Source organism: Elephas maximus, chromosome 22, assembly GCF_024166365.1.
Source record: "Elephas maximus indicus isolate mEleMax1 chromosome 22, mEleMax1 primary haplotype, whole genome shotgun sequence".
Taxonomy (NCBI): domain Eukaryota; kingdom Metazoa; phylum Chordata; class Mammalia; order Proboscidea; family Elephantidae; genus Elephas; species Elephas maximus.
The window spans coordinates 41632911-41658740 of NC_064840.1; the positions used below are offsets into that span (position 1 = coordinate 41632911).

At 40.2% G+C, this 25830-nt stretch overlaps 1 protein-coding gene across 13 annotated transcripts in view; it reads right to left on the reverse strand.

Annotated features, from left to right (window-relative positions):
• MSRA (methionine sulfoxide reductase A) overlaps window positions 1-25830 on the reverse strand; it is an 816105-nt gene that overhangs the window by 1326 nt on the left and 788949 nt on the right. The gene's annotated exons all lie outside the window — the stretch shown is intronic.

A 25830-nucleotide genomic window follows, 5' to 3' on the forward strand; every position in this document is an offset into this window, starting at 1 on the left:
CCCAAACAGGGCTGCAGTGGAAGGAAATGGAATGGCACTATGGGCCAGGGACCAGGCAAGAAGGGCTGCCGCCCAGCCCAGCTCTGCTGCCCTCTGCCTGCCAGCCCAGGAAGAGACCCTGGTCCACTCACAGGTCAGCACTCCCAGAGCTGGATAGAGGACTCCCACAATCACTATGGTTCTGGGGAGCAGGAACCTGGGTAGGACCTCCTGAAGAGAAGAGGTCGTTTGGGGATTGTGCATGGCCACTCAAGGTGGGGAAGAATGGGGAATCAGGTCATGGGAGGACATGCCCTGAGGGCCTTTGTCAGCTCATCATCACCCTCTCTGACCTAGTTTAAGTCCTGATGGTCTGGTGGCATCTGCTGCAAGGGAAAGAAACAGAACACAAAACACAAGTGGGGGAGGAGAGCAGAGCTATTTGGGGCAGGAGACAGACTAAGAAATAGAAGTTGTTCCCCCTATGGATTTTAGCCTGTTTCTCTTCTGTTTTGGATTTCTGCTGTGCCCTCATTTTTAAGACAGGCCGCTTGGAGTATTTGGGCACAAGGCGGCAGAGACTTTACCCCAGTTTCATGGATTCCGTTTGGTACAGAAGTGCAAGGCAGAGCCCTGGATTTGGGTTTTCATAAGGGAATTGACCAGGCTGTGACTGTTGGTCCTTGAGATAAAGTTCTCAAATCTGCCAAGTATGTTGAATCTAATACTAATATAATATGCAGCATTTTTCCACTGGTTCAGTTTTTCCTCAGGACTTTTCCCTTTTTTCTGAATCTCCATTCATCCCTCTAAGACAAAATGAGGCAGATTGATGATCCTAAAGCCAAGCAGGCCTGGGATGGTAAGGAAAAGGACTCAGGCCAATGAGTGTGGATTGGGATCAAACAGCTCAGAAACAGCCACTGTTCTTACAGGAGTTAGAAATGAGGACGAGGAGCCATTCTAACTTCAATCTTGATTTTTTTCTAGTAAACTAGCAATTATTAAGGCTTACTGTATACCACACCGTTGCTAAGACTTCACAAGTGTTCATTTTAGCCTCACAATAAGCATACGAAGGAAGTACTTTTATTATCACCCACAGTTAAGGGTATATATTAGGTATTGTTCCTTGATCCCTGAGATTCTAAGCTTCCTTTAGTATTGCATAGGCTGAGCGCTTAGAAACTACATTTACCAGGTTCTGTTGCCAGTAACATTCCAGTTCAGATTCCACCAGTGAGAGAAACTCACGTGAAATTTGGAGGGCTAAATAAAAGGAGAGGAGCCCTGGTGGCACAGTGGTTAAGCGTTTGGCTACTAACTGAAAGGTCAGCGGTTCGAACCCACCAGCTGCTCTATGGGAGAAAGATGTGGCAGTCTGCTTTTGTAAAGATTACAGCCTTAGAAACGCTAGGGGGCAGTTCTACCCTGTGCTATAGAGTCACTATGAAGCAGAATCGACTCAGTGGCAGTAAGTTTTTTTCTTTTTTTTAAATGAAAGGAGACATTATTACTCTCTAGTCACAGCTGTGAGAATGGGCATGCATATCTGCAGATAGCAGACCGAGGCTTTGCCATACTCCTAACCATCACTCACTCTGGGGATAGGGGCAATGGAAATCATCACCAATGATTTCTGGCAACTTCTGTGACCTCTGATATCCTGATAGCTCTAGTGGTGATTTTCCCTGATTTTCATTTCCTCCAACAGCCTTTCTAGTGATTCTGTAAACACTGAATTCCTTATGTTAAATCCATCCTGCTTGAAATATCTAGAATACTTTCTGTTTTCCTGACTGAATCCTGGCTAACAGCATTTGGTACCAGAATTGTTTTCAGGAAACAGAACCTAAAAGATGAGAATCTAGAATTGGTTAGCTAACATCATTAGATTTAAAGTAAAGAATAGCCTCCTCATTGCCAGTGGAAAACGGACTAGTGCCATGTTGTGTACTGGCAAAACATTCACTTAAATTAGTATTAGCATTTGCCTGTGAAGAAGTGCCTGTTGAAGGAAGGCTTTGGGAAACCAGTGGCAGTAGTAATGGAATATTTTGGTGAACATTCAAAGTCAAGGTCTGTGGGGTGTGCTAGCCATTTCAGGAAGCACTAGAAAACTTATAGAAAGAAAATCACAAGTCCAGGACTTATTATGGGTCCAAGGCAAGGCCAGAGCACCAGAGAGTTTGTAGGAAAGATTTGAAATAATCTCTCATCTTTTGCTGCTATATCCAAATACCAGATGAAAAGTTTGACCCTGAGGCTTCCAGATTTACAATACAGTGGAGTTCACAACCTCAATAGATCTAAAGCCCAGAAACAATGTACACACCTAAAGCCCAGAAATAATCTCCCTTGAGCACTCATCCGCTCACATTGTTTCAAACACTGCCTCTATGAGAACCTCGCCTCCAGTTCTTGCCGGAGATGCTCTCCCCTGACACAACCTCCTGTCTACACGACTCTTTCATATTTTGGCCTCAAACATTTCCCCACTATGGCCAAAATAGTCAGAGCTTCCACTCCCTTCTCTGTATCCTTCATCCCTCACATCAGGCCCACACTTCCCAAATCTACCCCCATCTCTCTGCTGACTCTCCTGGCCTGGCTCTGTTCTCTTTGTGCGTGAACAGCACCATAGCAACCTCCTCACAATCTGCCTGCCTGTCTTCACTCCTTCACAAATTTTGGTTACCCCTGTATGAACAAGAATGACCTGCCCCAGCCTAGGAGTTTACAACCATGGTCTCTGAGAAACTGCTCTAAAAATGGCATGCAGCCAAAGGAGATCCTACCAGCAGCAAGGACAGCAAGATTTACTAATCAAGCTCCTCTTCCCTCTCCCCCTGGTTAATGCCTCACAGAGCTGTCATCCCGTACCACCGCCTACAATCGCCACAGTCCCAGAGTGAGGTGCAATGCCAAGTCTTGGGGGAGCAGTAGGAACGGAGGTTGACAAGTGGGGGCCCCGTAAATACTAGTCCTTTGCCACGAGATGGCGGAGACTTGACTTTTATTTGAGAAACACCCCCCCCCCCGCCCCCAGAAAAAAAGTTGCTGTGGATTCTGACTCATAGCAACCCTATAGGTCACAGTAGAGTTGCCCCGTAGGGTTTCCAAGGAGCGGCTGGTGGATTCAAACCGCTGACCTTTTGGTTAGCAGCCATATCTCTTAACCACTGCGCCACCTGAGAGGAGGAGGGGAAAAAAAAACACCCAGAAATAAACAGTGATGAAAACCCACACAAGATGGAGCTACAAGCTGCTTTTCTGTACCTCACATTAAGCTTGGACATCCTGGACAGGTCTTGCTAGGGTGGCCCATAAAAGCTGGGCTACCAGGGCCTTTGGTTAACATGGTCCCCTCGGCACTCAGTAAATCACGCCTCCTGGCTGGGGCTGTCTCTAAGCTCAAGCCTTGGCTAGCCTCTCCCCTCCCCTCTGCGTTAAAGCTGGGGGGAAAATAGGGCAAAAATGAAGGAAAGAAACTGGATGCAAAAGAAGAGGAAATAGGAAAAAGAAAAATAATTATCTGGTCAGCTTTCTTTTCCCTTCACATCCCCCACAATCCCTATCCTTTGCTTTCTCATTTGCATTTTCACAATATCAAGTAGCCCCCCTCAGAGGCCTCCCAGGCCCTGTGTCTTTCCTCCATAGGGTCTTGCCAGATGCGCACAGACTGGACTGTAGTGATTTGCTCCTCTTCACTTTTTTTTTTAAAGATCGTGTCTCATGGCTTTCAGTTTTGCAGCTGTCATTTTTAATCACTCTTTCATTCTATCCCTTTTGCTGTGATCCTGTTATATGCTTGGCAGAAGCTACAGGGTTAAATAGAACGTGATACCTCCCCTCCAGGGACCTGCAGGCTTGTTAATCTTCCGAAATTGTAGGTGGTCTGATTATTCCCCACAGAATCTAGGAGAGTATATGTTAGTAATACACCTCCCTAAGCCAAGGAGAGGAAAACCTCTCCCTGGTTCCTGAGTAGACTATGAAAGGCCCTTCCTGGTTAGGCTCCACTCCACCTCCTCAGCCTCATCTCTTCACTTTTCTCTCTTTGCTTTCCTTTCCCTTCTGTGTACTATTGCTGGATTCATGTTGAACTTTACCTGTTTCCCTGAATGTTCCACTCCCTTCCACATGACCCCCTTGGAATGTCCTTTCCTGTCTTCCTTGTTGCATGAATTCTGACCTCATCTCTCAGGACGCAGATCAAATACCAGTATGTCTATAAAACTTTTCCTGATTCTCTAAGGTAGAAATTACTCGATCTCCTATGCTCCCAGAATATTAAAACTTTTCCTGATTCTCTAAGGTAGAAATTACTCAATCTCCTATGCTCCCAGAATATTACGATGGCTTTATTATAGCACTTATGACATTGCATTGTAATTACCCGCTTTTTCACTAAGTCCCCACTCCACTCCACTCTGACTATATACATACTAGACCATGTGCTCCTTAAGAGTGTAGACTGCCTTGTCTAGGCCTCATCTCAGTGTTTAATATACATGAAATGAATGAATGAATAAAAAATGAACAATTGATTCTTAGGGATTTGTTGGAGATTCTCTCCACCTTTCAGGTTTCTATCTGGTTTTAATAAGAATCAAACCCTGTGTCTGCTTAAAGACAAAGCACTTCCTTTAGGACCTGGGAAGGAACAGAGAGAGGGAGCTAGGGGACCCGGAAGCTCAGGCCCTCACTGTCCTTGTCACAGATCCCTGGCCAAATTTGTGGATGGGCTTCCTGGATGGGCTTACTGTTAGGTTGTGGCATTTGTTTGGTCCTACACAGGTAGGACCAAACATCTTCCACAGAAGGATGGTCTCAGCATCATCCACAGCTCCTGAAAAATCCAGTTTTCTGTTCTGGGGGTAAGTGAGAGTAGGTGGAGGAGGAAAGGAAGTGGGAGATGAAGACTATTATCTCTGGGTTCCAGATGGTCCCTCTGGGCTGCTCCAAAGTCCACTGGTTAATTCAGCCCGGTGCCCAAGAGCTGCAATTGCTGAGGGAGTGGGGTGGGGGGTGGGGCACCAGGTCTTCTGATGTTTCTCACTGCAGCATCAGCTACACCAGGGTGTCCAAATCAGTTTTCAGGTGGGCCATAAATTTGTTACCAATAATGGTTAAAGTAATTTACTTTTCCTTAATAAATTAGAGCAGACTGCAGGTTACCATGATCATCGCATCATTCTCTCTCACTTGCCTACAGAAAAGCAAGTGGTTGGGGATGGCATATCATCAGCAGCATGCCCTGCCTGCCCCACAGTCCATGATGATAGACCATTAATGATCAAAGAAGTAATGAGTCACATTGATAGTGAGTGCAGCCAGCAGCTGCTCGGCCATTATCCAGCAAAATCTGTCCCTCCCTGTCCACTGTCCTCAAAGACCCTGAAAGCTGTGTGGCTTAGTTCCTGTCTTAAACCAGTCAAATTCAGTTTACCAGCCTCAGAAGTGTAAGATCTCCACACAGGGTGGGACTTATCTGCCATTTTCTGTACACACTAAGGGAAAAAAAAATGCAATTTGTCTTACTGCACCTGCACACCATGAAAACCTATGTAGTTCATGATGCTTATATGAACTTCCTTGTGAAGGACGGCTGTGGGAGGGCTCTCAGCCCATGGAAGGCCTCAGCCACCTGAGGCCCCAACAGGTGTTTCCAGTCCTAGCCACTCTAGCTGAACACTACAGGCATACAAGGAAGTAGCCAGGCCATTCCCTTACAGATACTCTGCCAGCTGGAGCCCAGGGAGCCAAATCCATCCTTCAAGGGCTGCCAGTCAGAAGCTTGTCTTTTAATAACATTAATGAACATGTGATCTTCTTTCTGCTTACAAAAACCTGCTAATCAGCTTATTATTAGCATTGCTGAGATTCTTCGAGAGCCCAGGCATACTCAGAATAGTGCATGGAAATGACATACTTTTGCACCACTCTGGGAATGTGCAGTCTGAAGACACATAGCAATGCAGGTTACAGTGGACTATCCAGTGTGTAAGTTTAAAAATCCATCGAGAGAGGCCAGCATTAATCCCAAGCACTTGCATTTTTCCAGATACGCAGTGCTTCCAAATGCTCTCTATTTCATGTTATCCTTCCACTGACTCTAAGAGATGGATATTGTTATTCTTATTTCTCAGCTGAGGACAATGAAATCTAGAGAGGGAGGAGGCTTGTCCAAAGCCACTCACTAGTACCAGGTAGAGCTAGGACTAAACCCCCCAACTCCTATTTCCATTACTAGTCTAAGGCCAGTGCCCCAGATGGTCAGATAAAAATACTACCTTTCCCTACAGGAAGGACAGTTTATTATTAAAACTATCCAAAAGTGTTCTAAAAATTAATTATACTGGAATCATGAATGTCTCCCACCCTGCTCACATTCCTGGAACTCAAAACATGTGGTGTATATCTCACAGGTCATCTCATTGATTTTTAGTTGTCAAATGATACATCCTTCTCCATGACAAGCACTCCCTACAACAGTTACTTAGACATCTCCTGGCCTGTTAGAATGTTAAGTTCCTCCAAAGAATTGTAAAAAGAGTACGATAGTGAAAAAACTCACTCCAAACTTGTGTTATCAGTGATTCCTTCTGTTGTCCCACCTCAACTAATCCCATTATCAATAATTCCATTATAAAGATGGAACACTAATGCAGAGAGCTTGTCTAAGATCACCTAATTAAGTGAGAGCTGGAATTGCCTGCCTTGCATTCACTTAGACAGATAAATGCCCTCCAAATACTAAATTCTACAAACCAATATCCTGTATCACCTGGTTCCAAGGTTTCAAGAGATGACAGAGGACATATTCAATGTGTCAGGAAAGCAGAGTTTGTTCCGTCTCTATTGTCTAATAGATGTTAGAGGAGGTGTTTACTGGGCCCCTCCCATGTGGCAGAAGTGAGTTGAAGGTACTATTTCTTGCATTGTCTTGTTTCATCATGCCAGCAATACTGCCAAGGGGTGGAGGCAGCAGTGGGGATTCCAAAATATACACTGTCCCTCAACTTTGGGACTGTGGGGTAAGAGTGCATGGAGTTTAGTCTATACTGTCCTGCAGTGTGTCAGAGTTAAAACTGGTCGATATGAATACACCTAGAACCTTGTATTGGAATTCTTTAGAGCAGGAAGGGAATAGAGGGTTGAATCTAGAGACACTGACCCAAGCCAGCACTCAAGGGTCCAGTAAGGTTTCTAGGCTCATATCCAAAGGTAGGTGAAGGGATGTACACATGTATGTGGAAGCAAGGAGCATGTGTGTGTACACTTGCATGTGACTGTGTAATCAAGCAGACTTACCTGTGTATGTATACAAATGCATGTACATGAGGATGCTGTGTAATATATCCCTACCTTGGATGGGTTGACCTATAGATACCTTTCACTTTTGAGAAAAGAAAAAAAAACTTCTTTTTGAGGGGGAGGTCATGGATTCCCTTCAGAATCTGATGAACACTATGGATACTTTTCCCATATAAATTCACAATAAAATATTTTCTTATAATTTCAAAGGATTCTATGACCCTCTTGTTCAACTATGCACCCCAGGATCAGAGCCTTTGCCAAGTCCAGAGTCATCATGGGCACTGCTCCCTCCCCAGCATTTACCATTCAGAGTTCTGGAAACATGCAGTCACATTCAGCTGGCAATGAACATATTCAAGACAGATGACCCTAATTTTGATCACAGTTTGAAGGCCCCTGTAGCAATGAGAAATGCCTGTGCTTGCTACAGAGGAAGTTACCAGGAAATGAAGACGGTAGCTGCAGTTCATACCTCATCAGACTCAGACTCATATTTTTTAAAGCCTTAATATATCTGATCCAAGCAAATCTCATTTCCTGCACCCACCAAAAGGATTTAGCCTTATCTTAAATATTGGGTTTTTTTTTTCATAATTGTTTGTAAAATGTATATATGTGTTTCACTTTATTTTAGGATCCCTTCTTTTTTTTTTTTTTTTTAATTTGAATGATATAAAATTAGTTTCCTAGAACTGAAATCCAATTTACAATACTGAGCCCATAGGAAATTGGGGGCTGACTCGAAACTGCTGTCTCCAACCAGGTGTTCTTTACAGGAAGGGGCTTTGGGGTAGGATGAAGGACACCTGGATTCTATTCCTCACTCTGCCCTCTAGTAGGTGCAGGGAACTTGTACCAGGCATATCAGCTCCGCAGTTCCTTCTGAACTGAGAGACCCCTTCAGTTCTTTCAGCTGTTGTTGTTGGTGTTGTTAGGTGCTGCTGAGTCAGTTCCGACTCATGGCGACCCTATGCACAAGAGAATGAAACACTGCCTGGTCCTGCGCCATCCTCACAATTGTTGCTATGCTTGAGCCCATTGTGGCAGCCACTGTGTCAGTCCTTCTCATTGAGAGTCTTCCTCTTTTTTGCTGACCCTCTACTTTACCAAGGATGATGTCCTTCTCCAGGGACTGATCCCTCTTGACAACATGTCCAAAGTATGTGAGACATAGTCTCACCATCTTTGCTTCTAAGAAGCATTCTGGTTGTACTTCTTCCAAGACAGATTTGCTCGTTCAACTTAATTCCATCTAATTCTGTGCTCTGCTGCCATCCTACGTACACACACACACCCTGAGCTGACTTAATAAGGCTCAGCCAATGCCAGTGCCCAAGTCAGCAGTTTTATTCCATAGGCAGCTCTGGCTGACCAGATTGTCATCAATCAAAAATTCTAGGAAAGGATATAAAATGACTGGCATCACTTTTAAATAAAACCACTAGAAATAAAAACACCATCTATTCCAAGCTGAGCCAGGCTCATGTATTTCTGGTTCAGCATGGCACAGAGCAAAGCACCCACAAAACTGCCAGTGTGCAGGTCTGGTCAGCAGGTTACCCCTGCCCATAGTACTTCAGCCATGGGGTGGGGCAGGGATAGGTACCACCAGAGAAAACTCTATCTAGGCTCTGAAATAATAGAATTACCCCTGTGAGTCACTCAATTACTGTTGGCACATGCAAGGAGAACAAATTGGAGCAAAGGCTCACTCAAACAACAATATGACATTGACAAGGAGAGTGGTGCTAAAAGGGGCCTTTATAAGGCCCAATGAGAGCCGCTGCAACCTTTCACAGTTTTGTGGAACTGATAGGAAGGAAAGTAGAAAAACAGATGACATAATTAGATCTAATTTGATCCATTAAGGAAAAAAAAAAAAAAAAAAAAAAAAAACCCTGCTTATGCAGATGGATGGATGGCCTCTAAAAAAAAAAACCAAACCCATTGCTGTCGAGTCGATTCCAACTCATAGCGACCCTATAGGATGGCCTCTAGATGGAACAATTTGGCTTCTTATAACAGATACAGTCTTCTTGTGCTCTGTCCTTCCCCAGACTCTACAGTTTTGTCAAACAGTTAATGGCTTTCATTATGTATTCTTCTGTGTTGCCCTCACCCTTGAGGTAATCACAAGTGTCTTTTGACCATCAAAGGATATTTTTTTGGTTTCAATGCAAAGTGATTGAGCTACAAGCTGACTTTTGTCTCCACAGAGAAGAAGGAGGAGGGAAGAGTTCAGTTTGCTCACTAGACCAATAAGAATCCAAAACTCTCCTGTTGCTACTCAAAGTGTGGACAGGCAGCCAGCGGCCCCCTCCCCAGGCCTAGTGAATCAGAACCTGCATTTTAAAATCATCTCCAGGTGATTCATACACACATACAGAATTTGAGAAGCTGTGTTCTACAGGACAAATGTGGTAGACTGCATTACTTATCACCAAAATCCCTTCCCTTCCCTTGTGAAGCCACGTTACCCCTGTGAGAAAAAGTGACACATGTCATTTCTGAGCAAGAGCTTTAAAGAGCTAATATGAGTTTCACTACTTTTCCCCTTTGCCACAGTAACCACCAAGGCTCCAGTTGGTAGTTACTCCATCATCCTGGGCCCTGACAATCTGGGAGCATAACTTTTGAACAGAGCCCCCAAAATGAATATTTTATTTCCTCTATTTTATTTTTCTGTTTTTTCCTGACTTTGGGGTACCCTTTTATTAGATTTCCCTGGCTTTTCCTGGTTTGCAGGGTGATGCTGGAAAATGGTAGTAGACAGGCAGTTTACTGTAAGTGTAAGCCAGTCATGAGACATCCCTGCAAATATGCTTTTTAACTCTATAACTTTACTTAATTAACTAATTTCAACAGTCATTATGGGGCAGTCCTATGTGCCAAAGATTGTGCTAGGCATTAGGAATATAGAGATGACCTCAAGTAGCTCTCAGTAGAATAGGAAAATCATGACAGATATGCGTGCCATTACAATAGTGTGTGAAGGGCCTCAAATGTAGCAGGCACAGGGTGAGGCACTGGGTATGTTGGGCTGAAGAAGAAAAAGTTCCCTGCCTTCAAAGAGTTTATGGATAGAGGGGCAGTCAGGAGACCCAATGAGGATGTGATAGCCTAAGGGTGAAAGGTAATAGCTAAAATGGGAAAAACAGTACTGGCGGCAACTGAGGTCTTCGGAGCTTGATGGAACAGGGGCCCTTATTCAATTCAGTGACTACTTATCAAGCACCTACAGAGTGCTACACCCATATAACCAGGAATAAGATGGTCTCTGTCCATAGGAGACCAGAATTCTACTAGAGGAGTTAGGGCATACATGAATGTTGTCTTAGTCATCTAGTGCTGCTATAACAGAAATACCACAAGTGGATGGCTTTAACAAAGAGAAATTTATTCTCACAGTCTAGTAGGTTACAAGTCCAAACTCAGGGTGTCAACTCCAGGGGATGGCTTTCTCTGTCAGCTCTGGAGGAAGATTCTTTGTCATCAATCTTCCTCTGGTCGAGGAGCTTCTCAGGCACAGGGACCCCAGGTCCAAAGGACGTGCTCTGCTCCCAGTGCTGCTTTCTTGGTGGTATGAGGTTCCCTGTCTCTCTGCTTGCTTCTCTCTTTTATATCTCAAGAGATTGCCTCAAGACACAATCCAATCTTTAGATTGAGTCCTGCCTCACTAACACAACGGCCACCCATCTTCCCTCATTAACATCATAGAGGCAGGATTTAAAACATAGGAAAATAACACAATACCAGGAATCATGGCCCAGCCAAATTGATACACACATTTTTGGGGGGACATAATTCAATCCATGACAAACATGAATATTCACAGTGCAAGCCAGAGGGAATGTGCTATTATGTTGAAGGTGCAAACAGAATCCTTTGAGGGCATGGAGGAAGAACGGGTACTGAAGGAAGTGGGCACTGAACTGCAAATTTGAAAATGGACGGTTGTGAGGGCAGTAAAGGGTCTATTCTAAACAGAGGAAATTATGTAATCAAAGGAATGAAGGAGGGAGGTAGATAATAAGGCATCTTTGAGGAGTGCTGAATTTGAGGACTGTTGGAAGTAAAATAATAGAAAAGAAACAATGTGAACACTAGCCAAAAGAAGGCTGGTAAAGCATACTACTTACTGACCTTGTGACCTGCTCTCCTAAAGATCGTAGCCTAGGAAACCCTAAGGAGCAGTTCTACTCTGTCCTATAAGGTCCAAAATGAGTTGGAATCACCTGAGCAGCCCACAACAATATACTAATAGCAAAGTATGCAGGCGATCCTTGGAAACTCTATGGGGCAGTTCTACTCTGTCCTATAGGGTCGCTATGAGTCGGAATCGACTCGATGGCAGTGGGTGGGTTAAGTCATGAATAGAGGCAGAATCATAGAGGATTCAGATATTGAAGGTAGCAGACAAGGGCTTTAGGATAACCATAATTAATATATTAAATAAAATAGAGGCAATATGGACAAAATGAATGAAGAGATATAGAGCTCCAAAAGAGAATTGTAAATTATAAAGAGACAACTGGATCTTGTAGGACTGGAAAAATATACTACCTGAAATTAATAACCAGATGGGTGATTTCAGTAGCAAATGAGATAGCAGAATACAGAAATTAGTTAACTGGAAGGGATGGGGAAAGCAATGGTGAAATTGAGGATAAACCAGAAGGGTAGGCTGGGGCCAGGGCAAGGAGGACCTGGAATACAGGCTGAAAGAGACTCTGGGGCTAAACAGCAGGAAGAGATGAAAGGAGAGTTAGAGGGAGAGGCCTTTGGAGGCATCAGTTCTGGCCTTTTTCTGGGTTACCCATTTAAGGTAACCCAGCTACTCACTTTCTGTTTATCTCCTGCCTTGCATTCACAGTGACATGTAGGAGGACTTTCTGAGATTAAAGGAACCACTTGAACTTAGGCCAAGGTGGCAGATGCCTCTGTGCTTCACCTGCTTGCCTGCAGCGATGTTTTTAAGACTGACCTGAGTCAAGGCAAGGATACAAGAAAAGGAGGTGGCTGTTGTTTGTTTTCCATTTGCTTAGTTGTTATACTTCATCTCCTCACAGCCTACAAATTCCAAGCACCATTTCCTAGGTACAGAAGGAACTGGGTCCTTCCTTCTTCTCTACTGTGTGTCTAGAAAAGAGACACCCCAGCTAGGCTGGGCTGGACTGAACACAGCTGATAAGGCCTGAGAAGAGAGGCTGAACTGGGGAATTCTGCTTCTGGCCGACAGAAGAAGTGCAGGGTTGTATGGCTTAAATCTGCCATTGCCCATTCACTCTGGATTACTCTGAACATCCTCCACCCATAAGATGATTTACATCAATCACGTGTTCAGGGCTGCTGATTTCTCTTGATTTGGTCTTTCCGTTTAGGTCCGCTGGTTTTGAAAAGGAATTCGAATGATTTTTTCCTATATGAGCTTTTCTGTCATGGCTTTCAGCCTCAAAGGAAATGGAGATCCTCTCTCTTTCTCTCTCTCCTCTGTCTATATCTCTGAGGGGTTATACTCCGCTTTTTCATATCTGAAATCAATTAACCACCCCTGTTTTTGTTATATTCTTAGCATTTAGTATACAAAAGAGACCGCTTTTCACTTTTCAGAGAAAGCCAAGGACACCAGGTTTCACCCTGAGGATGAAATGCAGATTTCATCAAAAGGAAAGATCCTTCATTCCAAAAGATTGAATAGAAAAGAACTTAAAGCAAAATGCCAGCTGCTTAAGCTTAGAGCATTGGATTCAGTACAGGAAAGGAACTTTTTTGAACATCATCATTTCTCATTTATGTATGAATCTAAGCAATTCAGACCAGAGGAAAAATATTGGTCTCAATTTGAACTTTAGACAGAGTAACCAACCATCCCAGGACTGGAGGGGTTCTCAGGATGTGGGACTTTCACCACTAAATCTGGGAAAATCTCAGGCAAAATAGGATGGCTGGTCACCCTACTGTTGAACAGTTGAAGAACTTCATGTCTATTATGTTACAAGCACTGGGCAATTTGTTTCACCCACCTGGGCCTCAGTTTTCTCATCTGTAGAATGAGCATGTTAAAGTAGAATGCCACCCTTTTGTTACTATAGTCTCTCTTTGAACCGTGTGTTCCACAGTTGTCTTAGGCTGGGTTCTCTAGAGAAGCAAATCCAGTGAAGTGTTTATACATATACAGAGAGAGAGAGATTTATATCAAGGAAATGGCTCATGGGGTTGTAGATGTTGGAAAGTCCCAAGTCCATGGGTCAGACTGGAGGTTTCTCCTGACTCACGTAGGCGCGGGCACTGGCAAACCCAAGATCAGCAGGCAAGCTGGCAGACCACTGACTTACAGACTGCAGAGGCTGACTGATCCTAAGATCAGAAGGTGAGTTGGCATATACTGCTGGCTAACAGAGAGTGGAGCCTAACGAATCCCAATATTAGCAGGTAAGCTGCTAGTTCAAGTCCCAAGAACCAAATGTCAGATGAATAGGAGCTAGATGCAGGATCCAGAGACAGCAAAAGTCCACAAGCCTTGCCAGGAAGTCCACCTATATTGGATACAGGCCATAACCCCAAGGAAACTCCCTTTCAACTGATTGGCTGCTCACAGCAGATCCAATCATGGAGGTGATCACATTATATCAGATCTCATCATGGAAGTGATTACATCATTATATGACTGCCAAACTGCACCATAACTGCCAAACCACTGAGAATCATGGCCTAGCCAAGTTGACACATGACCTTAACCATCACAGTCCCCCCCTTGTAAACTTGGCACCTGTGCACATTTCTTTAAACCATACATAATTTCTGAATGACAGTCATACTTGTGCCTAACTTGACACACCTAACATGCATACAACCAAAAACCCACTAGCCCTGTCTATACCTTATATTTTATAAGTGAAGAAAATAAAAATATTTGATGGACACATACAAGGAAAAAATACTCATAACAATTACTGTCCTTGTTTCTGCAACTGGTCACGTGCTTCTATTCCACTGTCCATTATGGTAACTATGCCCACTTTGTCGATTGAGTGCCACCACTTGGCCCTACCACCAGGTGGTCCAATCAGCCCCATTGTAGTTAGGTGTCTTAATTCAGTTAAGACAGTTCCCACTGTCAAATCTGACTTACATAAAATAGCAATCATAGCAGTCTTCAAGGATGCCGGAGCTCCCTTCACAAATTTGTTCCTCACCGTTGTGGTAAAAGGTATGTCCTCTGGGCACCCCATGTGTGGGTCTGTGGGTATAATCTGATAAGTCCACTCTAATATGCCAATTTCCCTAAGCCTTTGGATACTTTCTTCTACAGTACAGTGAGGCAGGTCTGGTACTTCAACTTGATTTAGCGTAGGCCACTGTGTAAATCCATGCTTCAGTGATCAAACCAAATAAACTATTAGATCCTTTCCTAACCTCTAAAGCAAAAACACAAAGAATCTGTGCTTAGTTGGCCCATATCAATAAACTCAGATCGATCCATTTTTATGTTCCTTGCACAATTGTCCCACACCTTAATAGCCATTCCCACACATATCCCTTAATTTTCTGTTTGTGCATATTAGAAAAGTCAAGCAGTTCTTTTGGAGTGTAGCATACCCCCTCCTGGGTCACACTTTGTACTTCACGTTTTGGAGCTCACTGGGACTTAAATCTGGTTATAGGCCTAGAAGCCAAAATGGGTGGTGGGGATGTGTTTTGAGAACATTCAGCATTGTCTTGCATCTGCCTCAGTCAATTCCCTAGGCAATGGCTCAGACAAAGTCTCTTTAGATACGGCTCAATTAATCTCATCAGATGGGGGCGGAGGGGCTAATGGATTTACCAGTGAGGGTGGTTTAGTGGGCAAGGATGATTACTCTTCAGATGGGAGAGGGTTTGTTCTGTTGGCAGGAGTGATTCAACAGAGTTTAGGGGCCCACCTTCATGATTATCTCCCCATGTGTCCCCATCCCAAATTTCAGGATTCCCTTTCTTCCTAATTAATGCCCTCACTTTAACTTCAGACACCACTTGAGGTTGGGAATTCAGTTTGCATTGTAATCCAGCCACTCTTACGATAAGACTGAGTTTGGTTTTCAGCAATATCAGCTCTGTTGCTATAAAAATAATAATAATAAGCCTTTCTTTCAAGGCACTGGTGTAAACTTTGAGTTTATACTGTGTAAGCCCTGAGCTTATATCTTTCTTTCACCACTTTGTCTAGCAAAAGTAGAACCAACAAACCAGCTTTCTTATACTTCTCATTATGACAAAATTGTAGAAAAGTATCAAACATGCAGAGCCTGGCTTCTCACCAATACCTGAACTATTGGTGGTGATATTTTGTGTGTTTCTATTGCCCCAATGGCACTGGGTTCGGTTTTCGTTCGGTTATTGCCACCTCACACCATGGATTAGCAGTAACCTCTTTACTACTGGAAGCAGAGTCGTCAATATTTTTAAGGCAAACCAGACTTGAGAACCAATTTAGAAAACTCATTCTTACAATTATGTTTCTCTGGAATCACTCTTGGTACCAAATGTCTTTGGCTGGGTACTCCAGAGAAACAAAACCTGTGAAGCGTCTATATATGTGTGTGTGTGTGTACAAGTGTATATATCAGTGAAGTGTCTATATATATATACATGCGTGTGTGTGTATACACACACGCATATATATATAGACACTTCACCGATTTTGCTTCTCTAGAAAACCCAGCCTAAGACATGCCTCTATCTACCATCTAATCTACCTATCTACCTACCTACCTACCATCCATCCATCCATCCATCCATCCATCCATCCATCCATCCATCCATCCATCCATCCATCCATCCATCCATCCATCCATCCATCCATCCATCTATCTAATCATCTTAGTTTTATATATATATTTACATCAAGGAAATGGCTCACACAGTTGTAGAGGCTAGAAAGTCCCAAGTCTCTGGTCAGGCTGGAAGCTTCTCCTGACTCACACAGCTGTGCAGGGGTTGGAGAACCCAAGATTAGAAGGCCAGACAAGAGGCCTTGGCTCACATGTTGCAGAGGCCAACAAATCCCAAATTGGCAGTTAAGCTGGCAGGCCACTGGCTCAGAGACTGTAAAGGCTGATAAATCCCAAGATCAGCAAGTAAGTTACTAGCTTAAGTCCAAAGAACTGAGATCAGAGGAAGAGGAGCCAGATGCAAAATTCAGAGAGAGCAAAAGTCCACTAGCCTTGCCATAAAGTTTGCTTATATTGGATGCAGACCACACATCCAAGGAAATTCCCTTTCAACTGACTGGCTACTCACAGCAGATCTCATCATTAGAGGTGATCACCTTATATCAGATCTCATCATCGAGGTGATTACATCATTATATGAGTACCAAACTATATCATAGCTGCCAAACCAATGAGAATCATGGCCTAGCCAAGTTGACACACAACCTTAATGATCACAAGACCATTTTCTAAACTATGCTTTTTTTTTTTAGTATGTAACAGTTTAATCAAGATACAATTAAAATACCATACAATTTCCCCTTTTAAAATGTTCAATTCAGTGTTTTTAGTATATTCACAAAATTGTGCAACCATCACTATCTAAGTTTAAAACATTTCCAGCACCCTAAAAGAAACCCTGTACCCATTAGCAGTCATTACCCACTACCCTCTTCTCTCAGCCCCTGGCAACCACTAATTTACTTTCTGTCTCCATGGATCTGGCTATTCTGGATGGTCCATGTAAATGGATTCATAAAATAGGTGGGTGTTTGTGTTTTCATTTATCTTGAGCATATACCTAGGAGTGGAATTGTTGGGTAATATGATAACTCTATGTTTAACTATTTGAGAGACTGCCAAATGATTTTCCAAAGCAGCTGCATCACTTTACATTCCACCAGCAGTGTGTGAGTGTTCCAATTTCTCCACATCCTGTCAGTTTTTTTTTTTATTTTGGTCATCCTAGCAGGTATGAAGTGACATCTCATTATGGGTTTGATTTACATTTCTTTAATGACTAATGATGTTAAGCGCCTTGTCATGTGCTTGTTTTTTTTTTTTTTTTTTTTTTTTTAGTCATCTGTATATCTTCTTTGAAGAAATGTCTATTCAAATCCTTTGCCCGTTTTTTAATTGGGTTATTTCTGTTGTTGAGTTTCCAGGGTTCTTTACATATTCTGGATACAAGTCCTTTATCAGATCTATAATTTGCAACTATTTTTTCCCATTCTGTACATTGTGTCTTCATGAAAGTTTTTAAATTTTGATGAAGTTCACAATTTTATGTTTTGTGACATGTTTTTGGTATTGCATCTAAGAAACCAACACAACTATCACAAAGACTGACTCCTATGTTGTCTCCTAAGAGTTTATAGATTTATCTCTTTCATTTAGGTTTTTGACCCATTCTGATTTGATTTTTGTTATAAAAGGAGTCCAATTTCATTCTTTTGTATTTGAATATCCAGTTGTCCTAGCACCACTTATTGAAAGGATTATTATTTTGCCATTGAATTGTCTTGGCACCCTTGTGGAAATCAATTAACCATCAATATAAAGGTTTATCTCTGGATTTAATCCTATGGATTAATTGTATATCATTGATCTATATGTCTATCCTTATGCCATTACCACATAGCTTTGACTACTATAGCTTTGCAGTAAGTTTAAAAAATGGAAATATGAGTCCTCCAATTTTGTTCTTCTTTTGCAAGATTGCTTTGGTTATTTTGGGTTCCTTGCATTTCCATCTGAATTTTAGGATCAGCTTGTCAATTTTTGCAAAAAAGTAAGTTGGGATTTTGACAGGGATTTGTTGAATCAATACATCAATTAGGGGAGTATTGCTGTGTGCTATCTTAACAGTGTAAGGCTTCTGTTCCATAACATGGGATTCTTTCCATTTATTTATGATTTCTTTAATTTCTTTCAATGATGTTTTGTAGATTTCAGAGTAGAAGTCTTGTGTTTCTTTGGTTAAATTTGTTCTAAGTATTTATGTTTATATTACTGTAAATATAAATTTTTCTTAAGTTCATTTTCAAATTATTCATTGCTGGTGTACAGAAATACAAATGATTATTGTTTGTTGATCTTGTAATTCTGTTGAACTTTTTTTATTAGTTCTAATTGTTTTTATGTATGTGTACGTGATCCCTTAATATTTTCTGCATAACAGATCGTGTCACTTTAAATAGAATTTAACTTCTACCTTTTCACACTGTCTTAGTTTCTTAGTGCTACTATAACAGAAATACCACAAGTAGGTGGCTTTAACAAACAGAATTTCATTTTCTCATAGTTTTGGAGGCTAGAAGTCTGAATTCAGGGTGCCAGCTCTAGGGAAAGGCTCTCTCTGTCCACTCTGGTAGAAAACTCTTTTCTCACCTTCTCTAACCCTGGCATACCTTGGTGGTTCCTTGGTAATCTCTTTCCCTCATTTGTGTTTGTTTGTCTCTGCGCCTAGTCTGTTCTTCTATATCTTGAAAGTGGTTAAGGTTAAGATACACCCTACACTGATATGCTTTCATTAATATAACAAAGAAAACTCTATTCCCAAATGGGATTACAGCCACAGGTGTTAAGTGTTAGGATTCCAACACATATTTTGGGGGGACACAAAGCCATAGCAAACGGAATGCCTTTTATTTCTTTTTATTGATTAATGGCTTTGGCTAGAAGCTCCAATACATTGTTGAGTAGAAGTGGTGAGAGCAGACATTCTTGAGTTGTTCATGATCCTAAGAGAAAAGCATTCAGTCTTTCACCACTAAGCATTATGCTAGCTGTTAGCATTTTATAAGTGTCCTTAATCAGGTTGAGGAAGTTCCTATTTCTAGTTTGTTCAGTGTTTTTATCACGAAGGGGTGTTAGATTTTGTCAAACACTTTTCCTACATATATTAAGCCAGAAAAGGGTGAGTTTTGCCATTTATTCAGTTAATATGTTGTGTTACATTGATTTTTCAGATGTAAAACCAACCTTGCATTCCTTGGATAAATCCCACTTCAGCATGGTGTATACTTCTTTTTATATTTTCCTTGATTTAGTTTACTAGTATTTTTGTTGAAGATTTTTATGCCTACATTCATAAGGAATATTGGTCTGTAGTTTTCTTTTCTTGTGATGTCCTTGTATGGCTTTGATATCAGGGTAAAACTGGCATCCTAGAATGAATTGGGAAATGTTCCCTCTTGTATTTTTTACAAGTTTGTGAAGAATCACTAATTAGTTCTTATTTAAGAGCTGGGTAGAATTCATCAGTAAATTATTTTTCAATATAGACATTTACAGGTATAATTTTTCTCTCTAAGCACTACTTTAGCTGCATCCCGTAAGTTTTGGTATGTTCTGTTTTTGTTCTCATTAATCTCAAAACAGTTTCTAATTTTTCTCATGATTTATTCTGAACCATTGGTAATTTAGGAGAATGTTCTTTAATTTCCTCAAAGTCATAAATATCTTAAATTTCCTTCTGTCATTGATTTCTAACTTAATTCCATTGTGGACAGGGAAAATACTCTATAAATTCAACCCTTTAAAATTTATTGATGCTTGTTTTACCATCTAACATGTGGCCTATCCTGGAGAATGTTTCATATGCAATTGAGAAGACAGTGTGTTCTGCTCTTGTTAGGTGGGATGTTCTATAGATTTCTGTTAGAGTATTTGATTTAAAAATCTTCTATTTACTCACTGATATTCTGGCTTATTTTATTTTCATTATTAAAACTGGCATATTGAAGTGCCCAACTATTACTATTGAATTGTCTATCCCTTCAATTCTGTCAGGTTTTGCTTCATGTATTTTGGAGCTCTATTCATAGCTGCATATCTGTTTGTAATTGTTATAGCTTCCTGATTGACTCTCTTACTATTATAAAATGTCCTTCTTTGTCTCTTGTAACAATTTTCATCTTAAAATATATTTTGTTTGATATTAACATAGCCACTCTAGCTCCCTTTTGGTTTCCATTAGCCTGGTATATCTTCTTCCATTTATTTATTTTGAGCCTATTTGTATCTTTGAATCTAAAATTTGTCTCTTGTAGACAGCACGTAGTTGGATCATGTTCTTTTATGTTTATCTATTCCGCCCTTCTCTGCCTTTTGATTGAAGCGTTTAATCCATTTATATTTAATATAATTACTGATAAAGTAGCATTTATACCTGCCATTTTGCTATTTATTTCTATGTCTAACGTCTTTTTTTGTTCCCTTATTTCTCCATTATTACCTTCTTCTGTGTTACATATTTTCTCATGTACCATTTTAATTTTCTTGTCTCCTTTACTATAATTTTAAAGGTATTTTCTTAGGGATGCCATGGAAATTATAATTAACATCTTAAAACAATCTCGTTGTGATTAATACCAACTTAATTTCAATATTATACAAAGCTTTGTTCTTATATACTTCTATTCCCTCCTCCTTCTTTGTGCTATTATTATAATCCAAAATATATATTTATATAGTATAAGCCCATCAACACAGTTTTATAATTATTGCTTTATGTGATTTTATTTTAAATCATATAAGAAAAGAAAAATATTACAAATAAACTATATGTATATTATCTATTATATTTACTTGTCTAATTACCTTTTCTCTTGCTTTTTATTTCTTCATGTTGATTTGAGTTACACTCTAGTATCCTTTCATTTCAGCTTGAAGGACTCCCTTTAGTATTTCTTATAGGGAAGATCTTCCAGTGACAAATTCTCAGTTTTTGTTTATCTGAGATGTTTTAACGTCTTCATTTTGAAGAATAGTTTTGCTGGATATAAAATTATTGGTTGGCGCCACCTCTGCATCCTCCCAATATTTTGCATATGTCATCCCACTGCTTTCTGGCTGCCATGGTTTCTGATAACAAGTCAGCTGTTAATGGCATTGAGGGGCCCTTGTATATGATGTAAGTACCAGAGTGGTACTAATAATTAACGTGCTTGGCCGCTAACCAAAAGTTTGGACGTTTGAGTCTACCCAGAAGTGCCTCAGAAGAAAGACCTAGAAATCTACCTTAAAAAAAAAAAATCAGTAATTAAAAACTCTGAGGAGCAAAGTTCTACTCTGACACATATGGGGTTCCCATAAGTCAGTGTCAACTCAATGGCAAATGGCTGGTGTATATGAGTCACATATGATGAGTCTTACTGATGAGACATTTTTCTCTTGCTGCTTTCAGAATTCTCTTTGTCTTTGACTTTAGGCAGTTTGATTATGTTGTGTTTAGGTGTGGATCCCTTAAGAGTTTATCCTACTTGCAGTTCATTGAACTTGGATGTGTACATTTTTTTTTTTTTCAAACTTGGGAAGTTTTCTGCCATTATTTCTTCAAATACTCTTTCTGTCCCTTTCTCTCTCTCTCTCTCCTTCTAAACTTCCATTTGTGCGTATGTTGGTATGATTGACGGTGTCTCACAGGTATGTTAGTCTCTGTTCATTCTTTTTTATTCTTTATTGTTTCTGTTCCTCAGACTGGATAATCTCAAATGACTTATCTTCAAGTTTGATGATTCTTTCTTCTGCCAACTTAGTCCCTCTAGTGAGTTTTTCATTTAAGCTTATTTACTTTTGAACTCCAGAATTTCTACTTAGTTTTTCATTTATATGTAATTTCTATCTCTTTATTGACATTCTTTATTTAGTGGGACACTATTTTCATAATTTTGTTTAATTCTTTAGGCATAATTTTCTTTAGTTCTTTGAGTATAGTTATAATAACTTATTTAAAGTCTTCATCTAGTAAGTCAAACATCAGAACTTCCTCAGAGACAATTTCTATAAACTGCCTTTTTCCTGTGTACAGGCTATATTGCCATATTTTCTTGTGTGTCTCATAACATTTTGTTAAAATTTGGACATTTTAAATAATATAATGTGGCATCTCTAGGAATCAGATTCCTCTCTCCTTCCTAGTTTTTTGTTCTTCTTTGTTGTTTTGCTGCTACTGCTATTCATTTGTTTAATGACTTTCTTGGTCTAATTCTGTAGTTTATACTCCCTGTTATATGTGGCTACTGAAGTCTCTGCTCAGTTAGAAAATGATCAGATAATGAGCATACAGAAAATTCCTTAAATATTTTGAAGCAATAAAACCAAAAAACCAAACCCACTGCCGTTGAGTCGATTCCGACTCATAGCGACCCTATAAGACAGAGTAGAACTGCCCCGTAGAGTTTCCAAGGAGTGCCTGGTGGATATGAACTGCCAGCCTCTTGGTTAGCAGCCATAGCACTTAACCACTATGCCACCAGGGTTTCCAATAAGCCCTCCACCATTTGCTGAGAAACTCTGTGTGTGTGCTGGGGCACACTTTCAACATTTAAGCAGCTTTGAACTCGGCTTTATTTTTCCCTTTTGTTTGCACAGGACCTCAGTGTCAGCCAAAGATTAGAGCCTGCTCAGGTATACATATACCATAGTCTCTTTATCAATTCACTAGGCGAAGGACATTTAGGTTGTTTCCAGTTTGGGCTATTATGAATAAAGCTGATATAAACATTTGGTTATAGGTTTTTGTATGAACATAAGTTATCATTTCTTTTAGGTAAAAATCTAGGAGTAGGATGGCTGAGTCATATGATATACGTATATTAAACTTTGTAAGAAATTTTAAAATGGTTTTCGAAGGAGTCATTCCATTTTCCATCCCTCCCAGGAATGCATGAGAGTTCCTATTGCTCTGCACCTCACCAGCACTTGGTATTGTCATTATTTTTTTCATTTTGCCATTCCAATTGGTGTACAGTTGTATCTCAACATGGTTTTAATTTGCATTTCCCTAACAACTAATGAGAAGCCTGGTGGCACAGCAGTTAAGTGCTCAGGCTGCTAACCAAAAGGTTGGCAATTTGAATCCACCAGCTCCTCCTTGGAAACCCTGTGGGGCACTTCTACTCTGTCATATAGAGTCGCTATGAGTTGGAATTGACTCAATGACAATGGGTTTGGGTTTGGTTTGGAATGACCAACGATGTTGAGTATCTTTTAATGTTCTTATTTGCCATCTATATATCTTCTTTGGTGAAGTGTCTATTTAAATCTTTTGTCTATTTTTTTAAATTGGTTTCTTTGCTTTTATTGTTGCATTTTGAGAATTCTTTATAAAATATCCCAAAGTTGTGTTTTGATTCAAATGCATTACCTCTACCCCAAGACTCTGGTATGCTCCCCTAGAGTCACATATGCCTCCCATTAAGTATCTTGGCTCTATATCTGTAATACAATGTTTTATATTTTATATTATATATGTGTGCATACACACATTGCTTAAGCAACTTGCTTTTTCAGTTTAGTTCAAGAACCATTTATTGTGTCCACATTCAGGCACTGTACAAGGTACTAGGGAATCAACATTGAATAGCATTTAAAAAAAAAAAAAAAGCATTAGGCCCCTGCAATTGAGAAACTTTCAGTTTAAGAAATGTGGTTTTAATCTGGATTAAGTTAAGAAATACAAAAAATGACTGCATGTAATGCATCAGCTTTTTGTATACTATTTGTTCAGATAAATGATTTAAACATTTTCATTATGATTCCATAAAGGCTATTAATTATAATTAGTAAACTATTTCTTTATTCATAGTCAAAAATATTCCTCAATACAGTCCTTGCCTAAAGTATCATATATTCTACAAGAATGCAGTTTGCATTAAAAGACTTCTGCTGCAATTTTAATTGGATATTCCTGTATTCTAAACTTATGAAATATGATGAAAGCAAAGTCATGTTCCCTTCAAAGACAAAGTAAAACCACTCTATGAACAGCTCACCACACACCCTTTTCCTGCTGAGGGGTTGTGTCTATGGAGCAGCCCTATAAAAATTCTCACTTAGCAGCAATATGACGGTCTATCTGTAGAACTGCTAGAAGAATCCTTCTGAACACAGAGAAAATTAACTTTCAACAGTAACTTAGAAAAATCCTCTTATACTGAATTAAAAAAATGAGACTTAGCAACTTAATTTTTTTTTATTCACTGATTAAGACAAAACTTGTGCTCATTTCAACATTACAAAATTAAAATCTCTCGAGATTTTCTCTGCCCTTGGGTAGGTTACACCTGTCAACTGCCAACAGGCTGGCCAGCTTGCAAGCTGAAATTCTCCCTAGGGCTGCAATATGTATAACGTCACACTATATTGGGTAGGGCTAAGAATTAAATGATTTGATTTTTATTATTTAAAAAAAAACCTAAAAATAAGACTATAAAATATAAGCTATAAGAGAAAATGCATTTAAAATACATTTTGATTTAATGCTTTAGCTTCCAGCCTAACATGGTAGAGAATTTAAGCTGATATAAAATAAAGAAAAGAAGCTTTTGTTAGTTTCCTCTAAAGCTTAAATGACACAGTGTGAGTGAATGAAGGCTGGCCTACAAAATGGGCTGTTTTCCTGAGATATTGTCAGTGTGAGGTCTAGATGCTATAGGCGATAACCATGCATTGCTTTCTAGTTTGAGACATCATCTCAACTTCTAAGTAGGCATCATTGGAGGATTCTTGCCTCCTCAGTTCTTCTAATTGGTAACAGAATAACAAAGGGAAAAATAAAACCTGAGTGGAGATAAGATGATGGAGTCAGTATTAATGAAGACTCTCTATTCAGGTTGTTTAAGCTTCTCAGCAATGAAGTATAGTTAGGATTTTTTTTTTTTTTTTTGAAAGAAGGGAGGAGACAAGGGAAGATGGGAGGGCGAGAAGAGGGGGAGAGAAGAAGAAAGAGGGAGAGAAGGAAAGAAAATATAAAAAGAAAGAATGCCAAATAGGCTATGGGTGTTCTTTGTCAAAGCATGATTTTACTTTTTTTCAGGGCTTGGAACCAGTGAAAGAACTAGAGTTCCCTCAAGAGAAGATATCGAGAACATTAGCTAATTATACAATTTAAATTTGATAATACAATATAATTGGCATACTTTTAGGTAAAGGAAATAAAAATCCGTGTTAACTGGAGTTAAGACTTTGTATTCTTTATAATATCTCCAGGAGTTCTCGAGTTGACTTTGGTGACAAGAGGGATCTGAAATCTACTCTTGGTTCTACCAAACCACATGGCCTTGAACATATTACCTTGAGGCTTGGCTTTCTCTTCTGTAAAATGAGGATAAGATACCTACCTGTCAATGTTGTTTTGAGGAATAGATGAAATTACACATTTGAAATAATAAATGTTAAATATTATATTTCAGCAGCACAGCTCAGGCTATGTTAATTATTTCTGAGATGTTATGGTCTCAGGAATTACATGGTGATAGGGATTATGCCCATAAAAGATGAGAAAACTAAAGCCCAGACTTATTAAAGCCATTTCTGTTTAAGTTTCTTAGCAATGAAGTATAGTCAGGATTTTTTTGGAAGAAGGAAGGAATGACTGACTTAATGTTTCACATCTCATCCACATTTTTGGTACTGAGAAGATACAGCCTGTGGACCAGACTTCCCACGTTGGAGTGCTGGTGGTACCTGGCAAACCAGTCAAGTTGCACGTGTGTATTGAGTGTCACAAAATACACAACAATGGATGGGATCGGCAGCCATCATTAGGAAG